This window comes from Saimiri boliviensis, chromosome 7 (genome assembly GCF_048565385.1).
Source record: "Saimiri boliviensis isolate mSaiBol1 chromosome 7, mSaiBol1.pri, whole genome shotgun sequence".
NCBI classification, from domain to species: domain Eukaryota; kingdom Metazoa; phylum Chordata; class Mammalia; order Primates; family Cebidae; genus Saimiri; species Saimiri boliviensis.
Genome location: NC_133455.1, coordinates 16,993,643 through 17,008,798, shown reverse-complemented (window position 1 = coordinate 17,008,798; position 15,156 = coordinate 16,993,643). Strand labels below are relative to the sequence as shown.

Below are 15,156 nucleotides of genomic sequence, written 5' to 3'. Positions count from 1 at the left end.
TTATTTTATTTTACTCTAATTTATAGGGCAGATAAGACTAGTTCTGTACCTTTCAATATTCTAAACTAGTAACAATTAACACTTAATGTTACAAATGATCCTCTTAAACATCTTTTACTGTCATTTTGAAACATGAGTGAGCTCAAATCAATCAGATCAGTACAAAGTACTTCAATACTGTGGTAATTCAGTGTTCAGAACTGGTCTGAACAAATAGCTCCTTATATCTCAGGCAATTTAACTTGGAAAAAATTTTCAGTTTCTACACTTTATTTGATTTAATGATAATCAAGCTAGAACTAGTTTTTATTATATGCTTAAATCATTTTCTAAGCAAATTTTTTTATTTGCCATTTAAAGAACAAGCAGTCTTCTTATTCTGCAGATACTCTTGTTAAAGACCCTTTATGTACAGTGCTAAACCCCAAGGAATATTTTCAACATATTATGTGATTAGCAATTAAACAAAACAAGCAGCCCTTAGAGGAATTTTATAAAACCTTGGGAGTTACCAGAAACATTACATATGTATGTGCATCATAACAGATTAGCAAACTACATTACATTTTGTGTCAAGGTGATGGGCAGATTCGCGCCCACTCTGGGTCAGTAAACATTATTTTATATGATCCATGCTGTATCTCCTTCAAACTACTATTATGTCACAAACACCACCACTTAAATTCCCTTTCTGCTCCATATCCCCATTTCCAGCCATAATACCCTGGTATGAGAAGTACTATGAGCTTACAAATTAGCTCACTGATACAGAAGTTGTGATCTGATTTGAAATGCATGGGATTAGATTTCTATTCCCATTGGAAGTTGCCTACAATCCTAGCTCCATTTCGCAACTCTCTGCATTTGTAAAACTTTCCTTTAACAGGAACAAGGAACTGCAGAAAAGGATTAATTAGAAAACGTGGCACTAGTTCACCAAATAACGCGGTACACGAGTAGACACATGCTTGTAGGGAAATAGAGTCAGGACCAGCCACTGAACACAATTACTTTTTGAGTCTAAAGATAAAACAGCTTGACTCTCGGATTTTCTTATAACAGCACGAAACTAAAACTCATAAGCATTTATTGTGAGAAAGGTCCTTTAAAACGATCTGGTCCAAACCCCTCATTTTCTTGATGAACAATGGTAAAGAATTAGACCAATTTCAATCCAAGTATTCAAGTGCCTGCTATGTGCTGTGTATTAGTTCACGAATTCAATTTTGCAAAGAGACTTATTTAGTACACACATGAAATATGCCTGTTTACAATATACAGTTCACCAGTTTTTTGGCTGTGTGTGTGTGTGTGTGTGTGTGTGTGTGTGTGTGTGTGTGTTTTGAGACGGTATCTTGCTCTGTCGCCCAGGCTAAAGCGTAGTGGCGCAATCTCGGCTCACTACAACCTCCACCTCCCAGGTTCAAGCAATTCTCCTGCCTCAGCCTCCTGAGTAGCTGGGATCACAGGCACACATCACCACACCTGGCTAATTTTTGTACTTTTAGTAGGGACAGGGATTCACTATGTTGGCCAGGCTGGTCTCAAATTCCTGACCTCAGGTGATCCACCCACCTCAGCCTCCCAAAGTGCTGGGATTACAGGCGTGAACCACAGCGCCTGGCCCACAGTTCACTTTGAAGCTTATAAAATTAACTGAGAGGCAGTACAGATTTGTGGGAAGAACAGAAATCTAAGCACTGGCACCACTTAGTGATTTAAATACCATGGCGCTTTATGCAAATTATTCAACCTCTTATTATAGATGGGCAACCTTACCTCTCAAGTCCTTCCAGCTTCAGTAACAAAGCAAATTAGGTTCATTTGTTAAAAATTAGCATTGAGTAATTTGAAAGTCCACACTTGGGTACTAAGAATTTGAATTAAAGTAAGTATTTAATTATGCTTAATGTTACAGCGGATTATAAGTAAAATTACTTGTGTATAGATACAATGTAAGAATATTCTGAAAGACTAGAGATCATTCCTTGTGAGTATGTCTGGTGACAAGGGGAAGCAAGAGGTAAAGGATGGGACTTCCGTTTCTCAACTTACAGTCTTTTACACTGCCTAATTCTTTCATGAGTATGTATTATTTTTACAATTTTTTAAACTCTTACTTTAAAAAAAAGAAAAGTACTTAAATCACGGAAGGCAATGTAATACAGCAGAAAGTTCTTCCTATGGACTAGAAAAGGGCAGAGAAGACTTCCAGTTTGGCTCCAGCTAGCTCTGAAAGCTTGAGAAGTCTACCTGAGTTCCAGCAATCTAGCTCTCTTATGAAAACAAGAATGAAACTACACTGTTGTCGCCACCCCAGTGGACTCAATGTTACATTAACTGGTCTTAGGTTACTATTCTCTCATTCAATCATTCAGTGCAATCATTCAAATACTGAAAGAAGAACAAGAACTGAACAAATGTAAAAGAGCATGGAAATTAATTTCCCTATCATGAAAATAATTAACAGTCCAAAAATAAAAAAAAACTATCAGAGTTCTGGAAATGTTTAACTTGCTAAAGAAAAGGTGAGAAGAGATAAAAGATAAACTTGGTAAAAACCCAAAATCTATTATTGAAGAAGGTAAATAAATGTTCAGAACTTGACCTGAGCTGATTTTATTACAACGCTTTCCAAACATATGTCAGTAATTAAATGTTTGAAATCTTCTAAATCACATAAATTATACCTCTGGTAGGGACTGTGAGATGATATTATCTTCTGTTTCCTAATTGACTGAGGGGTCATACCTTCTTTCTCTAAATACTAATTCAATTACTGATCTCCCTAATGTTAGATCTGAATGCATGAAATTACTCTTTTCAACTTAACATTCGTCCTCTATCAGAGAAGAGTAAGATATATCATTGCGTTTTTCTTCACAGCTTTATTTGACTAACAACAGGGTCATGTGGTTATCAAAGCTGCTTTCTCACAGTTTATTATTGATGTGTATTTCTCTATTGCAGCTTTCTCCCCAATCACATACCTTAAATAAAGCATACTATTAAACATTAAAACTTGAACTCTGGCTGGGAGTAGTAGCTCACACCTATAATCCCAGCACTTTGAGAGGCCAAGGCCAGCAGTCGTTGAGGTCAGGAGTTCAAGACCAACCTGTCCAACACAGCGAAACCCCATCTCTACTAAAAATACATAAATTAGGTGGGCATGGTGGTGTGAGCCTATAGTCCCACCTATAATCCCAGCTAATCATGAGGCTGAGGCAAGGAGAATCACTTGAACCCAGGAGGCAGAGGTTGCAGTGAGTCAAGATCTTGCCACTGCACTCCAACCTGGGTGACAGAGAAAGACTCTGTCTCAAAACAAGAACCACCACCACCAAAAAAACTCAGCCTTCTTTAGCATTTATAATATGCTCAATTTTTAAGCTTTAAAAGAATATTTTTGGTCAGGCACTGTGGCTCATGCCTGTAATACCAGCAGTTTGGAAGGTCAAGGCAGACGACTCGCCTAAGGTTGGGAGTTAAAAACCAGCCTGACCAATATGCAGAAACACTATCTCTACTAAAAATACAAAAAATTATTCGGGCATGGTGGAGCATGCTTGTAATCCCAGCTACTCAGGAGACTGAGGCAGGAGAATCACTTGAACCCAAGAGGCAGAGGTTTTGGCGAGCCAAGATCGTGCCATTGCATTCCAGCACGGGCAAAAAAAGTGAGACTGTTTTTTAAAAAAAAAAAAAGGTATTTTTTCTTTTGGTTTTTTGTGTGTGTGTGTGTTTTTGTTGTTGTTGTTGTTGTTTTGTTTTTGTGTGTGTGTGTGTTTTTTTTTTTTTTTCTCGAGACGGAGTTTTGCTCTTGTTACCCAGGCTGGAGTGCAATGGCGCGATCTCGGCTCACCGCAACCTCCGCCTCCTGGGTTCAGGCAATTGTCCTGCCTCAGCCTCCTGAGTAGCTGGGATTACAGGCACGTGCCACTATGCCCAGCTAATTTTTTGTATTTTTAGTAGAGACGGGGTTTCACCATGTTGACCAGGATGGTCTCGATCTCTTGACCTTGTGATCCACCCACCTCAGCCTCCCAAAGTGTTGGGATTACAGGCTTAAGCCACCGCGCCCGGCTGGTATTTTTTCTTATATCTTACCTAACAGATAAAATGAATAAAGGAGGGGAAAAAATGACATTTTTTTCCTTCCATAACTCTAGTTTGGCTAAATGTTACAAAGAAAAGTATGTGTCCTCCAAAGCAAATTACTGAATATTTAGGCAAACCTTCAAGAGGCAGACAGAAGCCTCACCACTCCATACTCCTGTTCTCTATTCTTTTAACCCTAAGATTCAAATTGATTGGAGATACTTGACTACACTAAAAATTTTCAGTTTGACAGCTCTAGAGGAAAGCACAGACATGTTACTACCACAAGGTAGCCCTTGGCAGAGCAGGCTCCAGCTTAGCCCCTTAGGGCAAGTATGCAGACCAGTGCCTATCAATTCAGAGAATGTATAAGGATAGAAATCATTTTCTTCTTCTTCTTCCATATGTATTTAAATATCCTGCTTGGAGCTTTATTGTGCAAGCAAAGTTCATTTAAAAAAAAAAAAAAAAAACAGGATCAGGAATCTTCTTCAAAGTCTAGAAGGCTCTGCAGTGTCTGGTCTTCCACAAATAGTTTTTCCATTGTTTGCCATTACACTTTCTAGTCCAGAGGCTAAAAAAATCATCAGTTTTTTTGTTTCTTCTTTAATATTTCACACTTAACATTAAGCCACTATATCTTACTTTTTCCATTTTTGGGGGAAAACATGGTATTTATTATTTCTTTGCTAAGAACAAGTGCAAGAAACTTGGAATCAGACTGTTCTAGCAGCTGCCTGCCCCCCACCCCCCACCTTAGCAGTGTTACCTTGGACAAGCTGCTTATCCCCATGTATCTCGATTCCTTTAACTAAAATTAGGAGCATCACTGCTACTACTACCACTTAATCTCAGAAGGCTACTGTGAGAGGTAACAAGACATAAGGCACTGTACAAGTAGTTTGCATAAATGTCTTGCCTTTCTCCTCTAAAATGTGCTCTCAGGCAGTACCTTCCAGATCTGTGTAATATGATTCCCTAGGACTCCACTTCCTCAGCTGTAAAACCAAAGAAAATAACACAAAGCACCCAGTATGTAGTGAACACTAAAAATAATTTCTATAAAGGATTTACTAGCATAGTATCTGAACAAATGCCAGTCCTAACTTACAGGTAACAGTTCCTTTTCCTTCCAACTTGAAGCTGTGCTACTGAACCTCTTCACATTGTAACTTTTGATCCTGCCACTTCAATTTGTCTTTGAGTACACATCTAGACCCGGAGGCTCCAAGAAACAGACGTCCTTTCTGCTAGCAACTTCCCTTAAAATTTGAAGAAGATGCCAATTGATTAAATCCATCCAGAGATGCTATAGTGGCACCAGAGTAAAAGAATATGCTATAATACATTTCAGGTGTTTCTCAACTTCAACAGTGTGAGATATGCTCTAGCCTCAAAAAATTAACATAAGCCGTAAGAGTCTAAAGATTTTAAGTGCTAAAATCCTTGGCAGAGGACAAAATAAGATAATACAAAAGGCACTCAATGGGGGCTAAGCATGGTGGCTCATGCTTGTAATCCCAACACATTGGGAGGCTGAGGCCAGAGGACTGCTTGAGACCAGGAATTCAACACTGGCCTGAAAGTAGTGGAACTCCGTCTCTACAAAAATACAAAAATACAAAAATAAGCCAGGCACAGTGGTACACACCTGTAGTCTCTGTCACTCAGGAGGCTAAGAACAGAGGACTGCTTGAGCCCAGGAGTTGGAGGCTACAGTGAGCTGTCATCACACTACTGTACTCCAGCATGGGTGACAGAGCAAGGCTTTTTCTTACAAACAAAATATAAAACCACAAAACTTTGTTTTAACAAAACAAAACAAAAACTACAAAAGCACTCACAAAAAACAGTCCCAGGACACAATAATGAATTCTGCAGAAGCGAGGAGTCAAGAGCAAGCCTTCAAAAGAAGGCTTGTTTTTGAGGGTTTTTTAAAGCCTTTTTTTTTTTAATCTTTAAATATCAAGACCATGTTTATCTGTAGCCCTGGAATCACAAAATTCTTAAATTCTAACAAGCAACTAAACTGACTTTTGAGTTATTACTACCAATTCTGGAAAGTAATTCACCATCTTTTATACATCTCAGGCCCAAAGGGCAGAGCACAAATAGACATAAAATAGTGTCTCTGCTCTCTCTGGGTCTCAGGAGTCCTATTTCTAGGGTCAACTCTTCATATCTTTCTTTCATGGCTGCTAAGCATGCCCTTTCCTCTCTAGTCAGTGCAGTCTTTCCTGGAGACACCACAGTGACATGTGTCTGTCTTACTGCTGCTTCTCTCCTCTTGATTCCACCCCAAGCCATCCAAACCTTACAGACTCATCAAAATCCATTTTAACTTCATAAATATCTCTTCTTCACTAGAGCTCGTATCAGTATCTACCTGTTTTCACCTTTATTTCTTATCTTCTACTTAACAGATCAAGATACTAACTGTAACAGTGTCTTACCTCTAAGGGCTTTAAGTATTTATGTCTTATCTTCATAATAATACCCAATTCCTTGGCAGGACTTTGTCAAGTTATTTTACACATTCCCGCTAAGGACCAAAGCAAGATCATTTTTCTTTGCGAAAAACTACTGTTAGAAGAGCTATTCACAGAATATAGACAACAAAACAAATATATTAGGAAATTAGTAAATAAGGTAGAACAAGTACTTAAAATGAATATAAAGTATCCTCTTGCTTTCAAACAGTTGACAGTCATATATGCATATACTTGGACCAAATGTCACATAACTATTAAGTAAAAATAAAGGAATAGAACACTGAGTAGAGTATGTATATCACTGGATATACTATTTGTATAAGAAAGGGAAATACATACATACACATTTGTGCACACAGGCACAGACTAATGATCTCCGTAAGGATGAAAATGAACTGGTAAAAGGGTTTAACACTAGAAGAAAAACAGGGTGGCCAGGCAGTGGATACAGAAGACTTACTTTCTCCCCCTATCCCATTCTGTGGAGCTAAATTTTGCATCATCTACATGTACTTCCCATTCCAAATAAGTTAAATAGGATAAAATAATTAGAGAGTTTATCTATTAAAAGGAAAACATTTTTTAGGTATACACAGTTCAGTGAATTAACAAAATAATTGACCAGGTGCCTTGGCTCATGTATCTAATCTCAGCACTTTTGGGAGGCTGAGGCGGGCAGATCACTTGAGGACAAGAGTCCAAGACCACCCTGACCAACATAGTGAAACCCTGTCTCTACTCAAAATACAAAACATTAGGCGGGCATGGTGGCATGTACCTGTAGTCCCAGCTATTCAGGAGGCTGAAGCACAAGAATTGCTTCAACTCAGGAGGCGGAGTCTGCAGTAAGCTGAGATCAGTCACACCACTGTACTCTAGCCTGAGTGACAGAGTAAGACTCTGTCTCCCCGCCACCAAAAAAAAAAAAAAAAAAATTAAAATGCTCTGCTATGCATATGATTTATTATGATAAAGACTTAAACATTCATCCAACCATTTCTTGGGCAATTCTAAACGCCAGCCTCTATGCAATTCTGTAAAGAGATAAATTATTTTAATACTTTATAATCAATAATTATTTCTACAATTTATAATCATTAACTTTATTAATGAAAGCGGTATAAATAACTGCGAAAAAATAGTGGTTATGAACCTAGAAAGGCCTGAATTTAAATCCAGGATCCTAGACTTTGTAGATGTGTGATTCTCAGCTAATTATTTACTTTGTCTGAACACTAATTTCCCTTTTAAGAGCAGAGGTCAGCAAACTATGGCCTTAAGGCAAATTACATCCTGCCACCCATTTCTTGTAAATAAAGCTTTCTTGGAACAACCCATGCCTATTTGCCTACATGTCATCTATGGCTGCTTTCTGAGTACAATGTGAAACTTGACTAGTTTTGACAGAGTCCATGTGTCCCCAAAAGCCAAACATACTTATTATCTGATACTTTACAATAAAAGTTCACCTGCCCCTGCCTAAAAGTAAAATGCATACAAACCACATCTACTGTGTAATTTTCTAATATAAAATCTCAGGATCTGTATCTTAGGGCAAAAGAAAAAGAAAAAAGTAAGGAGTAAAAATGGCTTAAAGAATGTAAAACTCCACTCCAAGCAGGCATCAGGTCAAAACTATTTCAGAATGACATCAAGACATTATTTATCTTTTTCACTCTTTCTCCAAGTGTACAATAACATTTTCCAGAGTCTACACGACTCATGATGTCAAAAGACAACAACACAGTTGTATTCCCTTAAGTCAGATATTAAAGAGATTTGCAAAAATAGTGCCATTATTCTTACATTTTGTTTTAAAACACAGTTATTTTAGTTAAAATATAATCATTCATGTTAACATGTAGTGGGTTTATTATTATTTTAAAAGTCAGACATAACTTCTCTCAGTTTTATTTGTTGTTGTTGATGGTGGTGGGTTTTTTTGAGACATGGTCTCACTCTGTCACCCAGACCGACATGCAGTGGTAACAGCTCACTGCAGCCTCAACCTCCAAAGTTCAACCAATTCTCCCACCTCAGCCTCCCAAGTAGCAGGGAATACTGGCACATGACCCATGCCCAGCTAACATTTTTTTACCTTTTGTAGAGATGGGAGGTCTCACTATATTGCTCAGGCTGGCCTCAAACTACTAGGCTCAAGGGATCCTCTTCCTTAGCCTCCCAAAGGGCTTGGATGATGAGCATGAGCTGCAGCACCCAGGCTTTTTCTCTGTATTACCATTATTATTATTTGCGACAGGGTCTCTCTCTGTCACCCAGGCTGGAGTGCAGTGGCATGATCACAGCTCACTGCAGCCTTCACCTCCTGGGCTCAAGTGATCCTCCTGCCTTAGCCCCTCAAGTAGCTGGGACTACAAACTACAAGTGTATACCACCATGCCCAGCTAATTTTTTTTTTTTTTTTTAAAGAGATGGGGTTTTACCATGTCAAGTAGGATGGTCTCAACTCCAAGGCTCAAGCTATCCACCAGCCTCAACCTTCCAAAGCGCCTCCATTTTAATATTTTATATTTAAATATTAATAATTAGTATATATTTAAATATTGATAAATATAATCCGCATAAAGAAAAGCACCTTAGAACTGTCAATGCTGTTAACAGGTGTTTTGAGATCCAAAAGTTATAGAATATGCTATGCCAAGCTTGTCCAACCTGTAAATTTTGGCCTGCATGCAGCCCAGAACAGCTTTGAATGAAGCCCAACACAATTTTGTAAACTTGCTTAAAATATCGTAAGGATTTTCTGATTTTTTTTTTTTTTTTGCTCATTAGCTGTTGTTAGTGCTAGTATGTTTCATGTGTGGCCCAAGACAGTTCTTCTTCTTCCAATATGGCCCAGGGAAGCCAAGAGGTTGGACATCCTTGTGCTATATTATAACTTGAGTGCATCATAGTGGCATGATCAATTAGTCAATGACAACAGTTGGGCCCAGGTGGCTGACCTTCTATTTATATATTTCACAGGGTTTGGATGAACAGAGCAGAGAATATACTTGGACAATCAGTGACTCTATTGCCATCCAGCATGCAGTTTAAAAGAAAAATCTAACAATTCTAATTAGAAGTTCTCCAGGATACTTAAGAAATTTTATTCAAAAGTTTCAAATAAGGTGAAAGGAGGACAGCCTGCTCTTTCAATGCCGTACAGGGAGAAAGGCACATATGAGGATCATCCAGCCCTTAGGTTCCCAAACTACGTACCAAAGCACCCCAAGTGTAATACTTAAGCAAATTCACAGGGGTACTGTAGAACATTTTACATTTTTTAGGAAAACAAAGCAACATCTGTCAAAGAACATGCAAACCACTAGCTCAAGTTCAGTTTCAGTATCAGATTGTACTACCTTACCTTCAATAAAGTCAAATATTTGTGAAACTGGTTTTTCAGTGGTGGCTGTGTTACAAGGTAAAATCAACGCAGACAGAAAACAAGAGTAGTGATTTCCAGCCTGATTCTTTGAGTTGTACAGTGCTCAACAGGTGTACATATCCTGTTAAAAAGCAACTGCAGCTATTTAAGAGTAAATTTTATTGTTTTATTGCAGTATGTGCATTATTTGTTGAAACAGTTACTAAGTTATCAGTACATAAATACTTATTATTTGGACTTAGAAACCAGAAACTGTTAGGTAAATTCTATGACCTAGGAATACCATGAAAGAGAGAAAAAAATGACAGGACACTAAGGACATTATAAAAACAATAAAGTTGAGGAACTTCTGATTTAAGGAAACATACTCGACAAAACCCACGTTTCATTATTTTTTTAAAGGTCACAAATTTGGTGAAGTTTTGTATTAACTTGCAGATTTGTACCCAGTAGAAACAGTTTCTGTCCTGACAAACAAAGAGCCCCTATTAAGGCCAGCAGTCCTCAAGACATTAGGCACTTTTGAAACTAACATAGCAATCTTACCCTTATATTCTTTTATAAATTTCCTATAAAGTCCTAACTAGTCTAATGTTCCTTAAGCTGCTTTTAATATCATACCTGTTCCCTCACTAATTAATGAGTTACAAAAATGTTTGTCAATTATTTATTTTATATTTGCATTAAGATCCTATTTTTGTCTTTCTGTAAATTGTACTTTAGTATGCTGAAGTCCTTTTCTAGTGTATCTAGAAACAACTATTTTTAAAAGCCAAACTGTAAAGATTTCACTAATTACTAAGTGCTTTGGAGGAATATATATAGTATAAAAAAGATTCTGTAAGTTAGAATATAATTCAACTATCTTATCAGTCTGTTATTTTCTACATTTCTAACATTTAATAAATATATTCAGGCTGGGCACAGTGGTACACGCTTATAATGCCAGCACTTTAGAAAGCCAAGGCACTTGAGTTCAGGAGTTTGAGACCAGCCTGAGAAACAAAACGAGCCCTTGTCTTTATAAAAAATACAAACTACAAAAATTAGCCAGGCATGGTGGGGCATGCCTGTAGTCCCAGCTACTCCAGTGATTGCGGTGGGAGGATCATCTGAGCCCAGGAAGCTGAGGCTGCAGTGAGCTAAGATCCTGCCACTGCACTCCAGCATGGGCAGCAGAATCAAAATAATAATATTATTTTCTCAAAAAAATAATAAATATGCCCCATCCTTTTATAATCATAAAAATACACGATAGACTTGTTTAAATGTTTGGGATGATCTATGAACACATTCTTTTTTAAAAAGTACTATTAATGAGCATTTTTTAAAAAATGAATGACTGAGTGATACAGAATTAAATTCCCTCCAAAGAAACATGTTAGTACTATTCATTAAATAGAAGGCTGAGGACAAAAGAATAAATGCCAATATTTGTATAATTAGTTACTTCTAATGCCAGACTGTACCAGTAAACTAAAAATACAGATAACAACTTATTTTACTCTCAATCTTCCACTTATCCTTCCTAATATTTTTTTACTGCATGTCAAACATTCTTATCTAGATCACTCTTTTCATCTCAAGCTACAGAAGTGACAAATGTGCCTAAGAAGGGGAAAAAAAGGGGAAAAACTTTCACTTTTGGGGATATACTTATGAGGAACAGGTGAGGAGGAAACAAAGTAAAAAGCAAGTAAATGTATCTCCAGATGTGTTGAATCATGTCCATCCAAATGAGAACAAAATTCTGTAAGTGTTGGTGGTTTGTAAGAAACTTGCCTCTTTTCCTCATCTCATAACTGACTCTGGATCCACTTCTGTCCAAGTTGCTTTTCACCTAGGCTGCCTCCTTTTGTATCCAGAGTTGCTCTCTCATCTTACTATTAAAGACACTTGGCTCAGTACTATTTAGAACTTACTCTTGTATGCCTTGGAAGCATACAAACTAAAATTGGAACCACATAGAGAAGATTAACATGGCCCCTGCACAACGATGACGTGCAAATTCATGAAGCAATTCACATTTTTTAAATTATAAAAAGAAAAAAATAGAAAAGAACTCTGTATTATGCGTGAAATACTGAAAATGGACTTCCATACTTGTAGTGAGTCCTAATAGTCAAAAGGCCTCTTTACAACTACATATGAATATAAGACCAAAGCCAAACCTATGAAAATATTTGGTCTAAAGGAGGGAATGGGTATGGAAGTTGCACCATCCACTTTTAATGAATGATTTATATAACAAAGAACGTGAATATATGTAAACAACATCAAATGATTTGGAAGAAGAAGAATAAAAAGTTACATACTACTAATTCATCCCTGAATTAGGATCATTTAATTTTTGCAAGTTGATAGGTTTGATTCATAAAACTGCAATGAGGTACTATGAGAACCTAGGAAAAATTTATGAAACAGGGTTTTAAAGATTTGTCTACTCATTCATTCATTTACATTTATTATCTCATTTAATCTTGTGCAGGCCAGGAAGTGGTGGCTCATATCTGTAATCCCAGCACTTTGGGAGGTCAAGGCAGGTGGATCACTTGAGGCCAGGAGTTCAAGACCAGCCTGGCCACCTGGAGCAACTGTCTCTACTAAAAATACAAAAATTAGCTGAGCGTGGTGGTGCATGCCTGTAATCCCAGCTACTTGGGAGGCTGAGGCATAAGGATCACTTGAACCTGGGATGGATGGTGCAGTGGGCCAAAATCACATCACTGCACTCCAGCCTGGGAGACAGAGCAAGACTCTGCCTCACAAAAAAACAAAAACAAAAACCTGCACAACAAAGTGGATGTCACCATTATTACCTTTAGCTTCATTCCTACTCAGGGTTTAGAAAAGAAAAGCACAGGAGCAGAAACATAGCATATGGTGAGTAGACCAGTTTTATTACGAACACTAAGAGCATAATTCAAATGGGATTTGTAATAAAGTCCTACACTTCTGTCATTTATTTTCAGAGGAGCAGGCTATTGGTTGGTAAATTCAGGTCCATCAAGAAAACTCGTAATAATGCATACGTTCATCACTTTCCTGAAAACAATGTATGTACAAAAATTCGTAATTGTTGAGCTAAAAATTTAGAATTCTGAGTATTTATCATGTGGGTCAGGACAAGTGGCCCCTGTTCCTCTGCCTTCCTGTACCTGGCATCACTCTAGCCTCAGCTACAAGTTGGTCCCTCAGTACCTTCAGCTGCTTCTGAAAATGTCTGACTTGTTCAAAGAAGTTACAGGTGGTACTGCATTCCTCCTCAGTTAAAGGAGATTAAATACCCAGGATGCCAATGTCTCAAATGAAGGCTACGCAATGATGTACCCAGAATAATTTTAAAAGCTCTGTACCACAAAGTGGTTGAGTTTTATAGCAGGTCAAAGCACAAATACAGAACTCTTGGTTCTGCAGCATCTACAGAGCATACTTGTACTTCAAACATTTAGCTGTGTTCAAACCTACCAGTGTTAACATTCCTCAATGGAAGAATTCTCTAGTTTGAAATCTACTTAATGATTTTATCAATTTTTAACTGGGTATTTTTGGAACCATGTGTTTCTAAGGGTTAGGGGAAAGGGCAGGCCTTTCCACTATTAAAGTGTCCTTTGGTAACTTACCTTTTTGTACTCGCAAAACATGCTTCAAATGATCAAGAAATAATGCAAGACAGTACATATTCATTCTACTAACTTAGCAAACTCATGTGTTCAAGTCAGTACTATATGCTTTCAGAGAATGGGTAAATGGAGGACTGCAGGTAAAGTCGAAAACGTAAAAGTACATACAATCCCAATTTTTCTATTTTCATATACTGTTGTTAAAAGATATCACAGTGTCTTGTTTCTTTCACTAAAGAATTCTAGCTGAGTGTGATATTTCTTTTCAATCATGAAATTAAAGCCACAAAATATTACTCATTCAAGAACACAACAAACCATTAGCAGAAAAAATTTATTTGAAAGAGGTGAACTATTTTCTGATATAAAGCTTAAATTCTAAAATACAAAAATTGGCCAAGTGTAGCGGCATGCACTTGTAATCCCAGTTACTTGGGAGGCTGAGCAGGGTAACTGCTTGAACCCTGGAGGTGGAAGCTGCAGTGAGCCAAGATTAAGCCATTGCACTCCAGCCAAAGTGACAGAGCAAGACTCTGTTGCCAAAAAAAAAAAAAAAAAAAAAAGGAAGAAGAGGAAGAAGAAGAAACAGAGGCGGGGCGATGACATGCTACACTGTAACTGTTACGTTTTAAATCACTAAGACAAATCCCAAAATTTACAAGCCAACAACCCAATTTCATTTTAGTAAAAAGTACCTCCTACATATGTAGTCATTTTTTTAAATCTCAGTTAACGTGTAAATACTTTTAGCCAATTGTCTTCCATTATATATACTACGATGTCCCTTTATTTTGCTACAATCTCAGTATCAGTTAATACTAAATAAACAATACTACTCAATTTCAGGAGTAAATAATTATACCTCAAATGGTTGCCTAACAATGTTCCCTCTACGGTCTTCTGTGTGCAAATTCCTACTTTATATATGAAGTATATTTAAGATCTCAAAATGTGTTGGGGCTATTTCTACTGTAAGAATTGCAATTCACAATCCAGCATGACAGGGGACAAAGTTCAACAGTATTGTAGCCTTTCTATTAAAAAATACTCATACCAAAATAAGCAACATAAACAGCCCAAATGCTCAAACTTGAACAAACCACTCAGTAATGAGTAATACTGATAAATAACCATACAAAACCAATAATTACAAGAATCAAAGACCTTAACATAATTATGAAATACAGTTTAAAGAATCATCTTTTAACATCAAGATAAGAACGGTGAAGAGACTATTTCTATTTTAATGACATAATTCAATTTTTGTTTTATGTTAGATTACTCTTTTCAAACCTCGTTTTCCATTTTGATCCTAGCACACACTAAATAGATTTACAAAGGAAAAGTAAGTCCCATTCAGTTCAACCCAACCTATGATACCTTTTGTGCTGGAAATTATAGATCCTGAGTAGAATAAAAGGTAAAATTATGATGTACACTGGAAACTAAAATAAATGATTCTGTATTAAAGACTGAATTTAGCAATAGTGTAGGAATGGAGAAAGGAGGAAGAAGACTATATTCTCAACTTCTTTAGTACGAATTCAAG

The 15,156-nt window shown here is 37.2% G+C and overlaps 1 protein-coding gene and 1 non-coding gene across 4 annotated transcripts in view; one reads left to right on the top strand and one right to left on the bottom strand.

The window, feature by feature from the left end:
- Positions 1–15,156, bottom strand: part of MED13L (mediator complex subunit 13L) — a 303,530-nt gene that overhangs the window by 109,384 nt on the left and 178,990 nt on the right. The window lies entirely within an intron of this gene.
- LOC120365134 (U6 spliceosomal RNA) lies at positions 11,913–12,015 on the top strand. Its single transcript, XR_005580153.1, has one exon. It is a non-coding gene; the product is annotated as a U6 spliceosomal RNA (small nuclear RNA).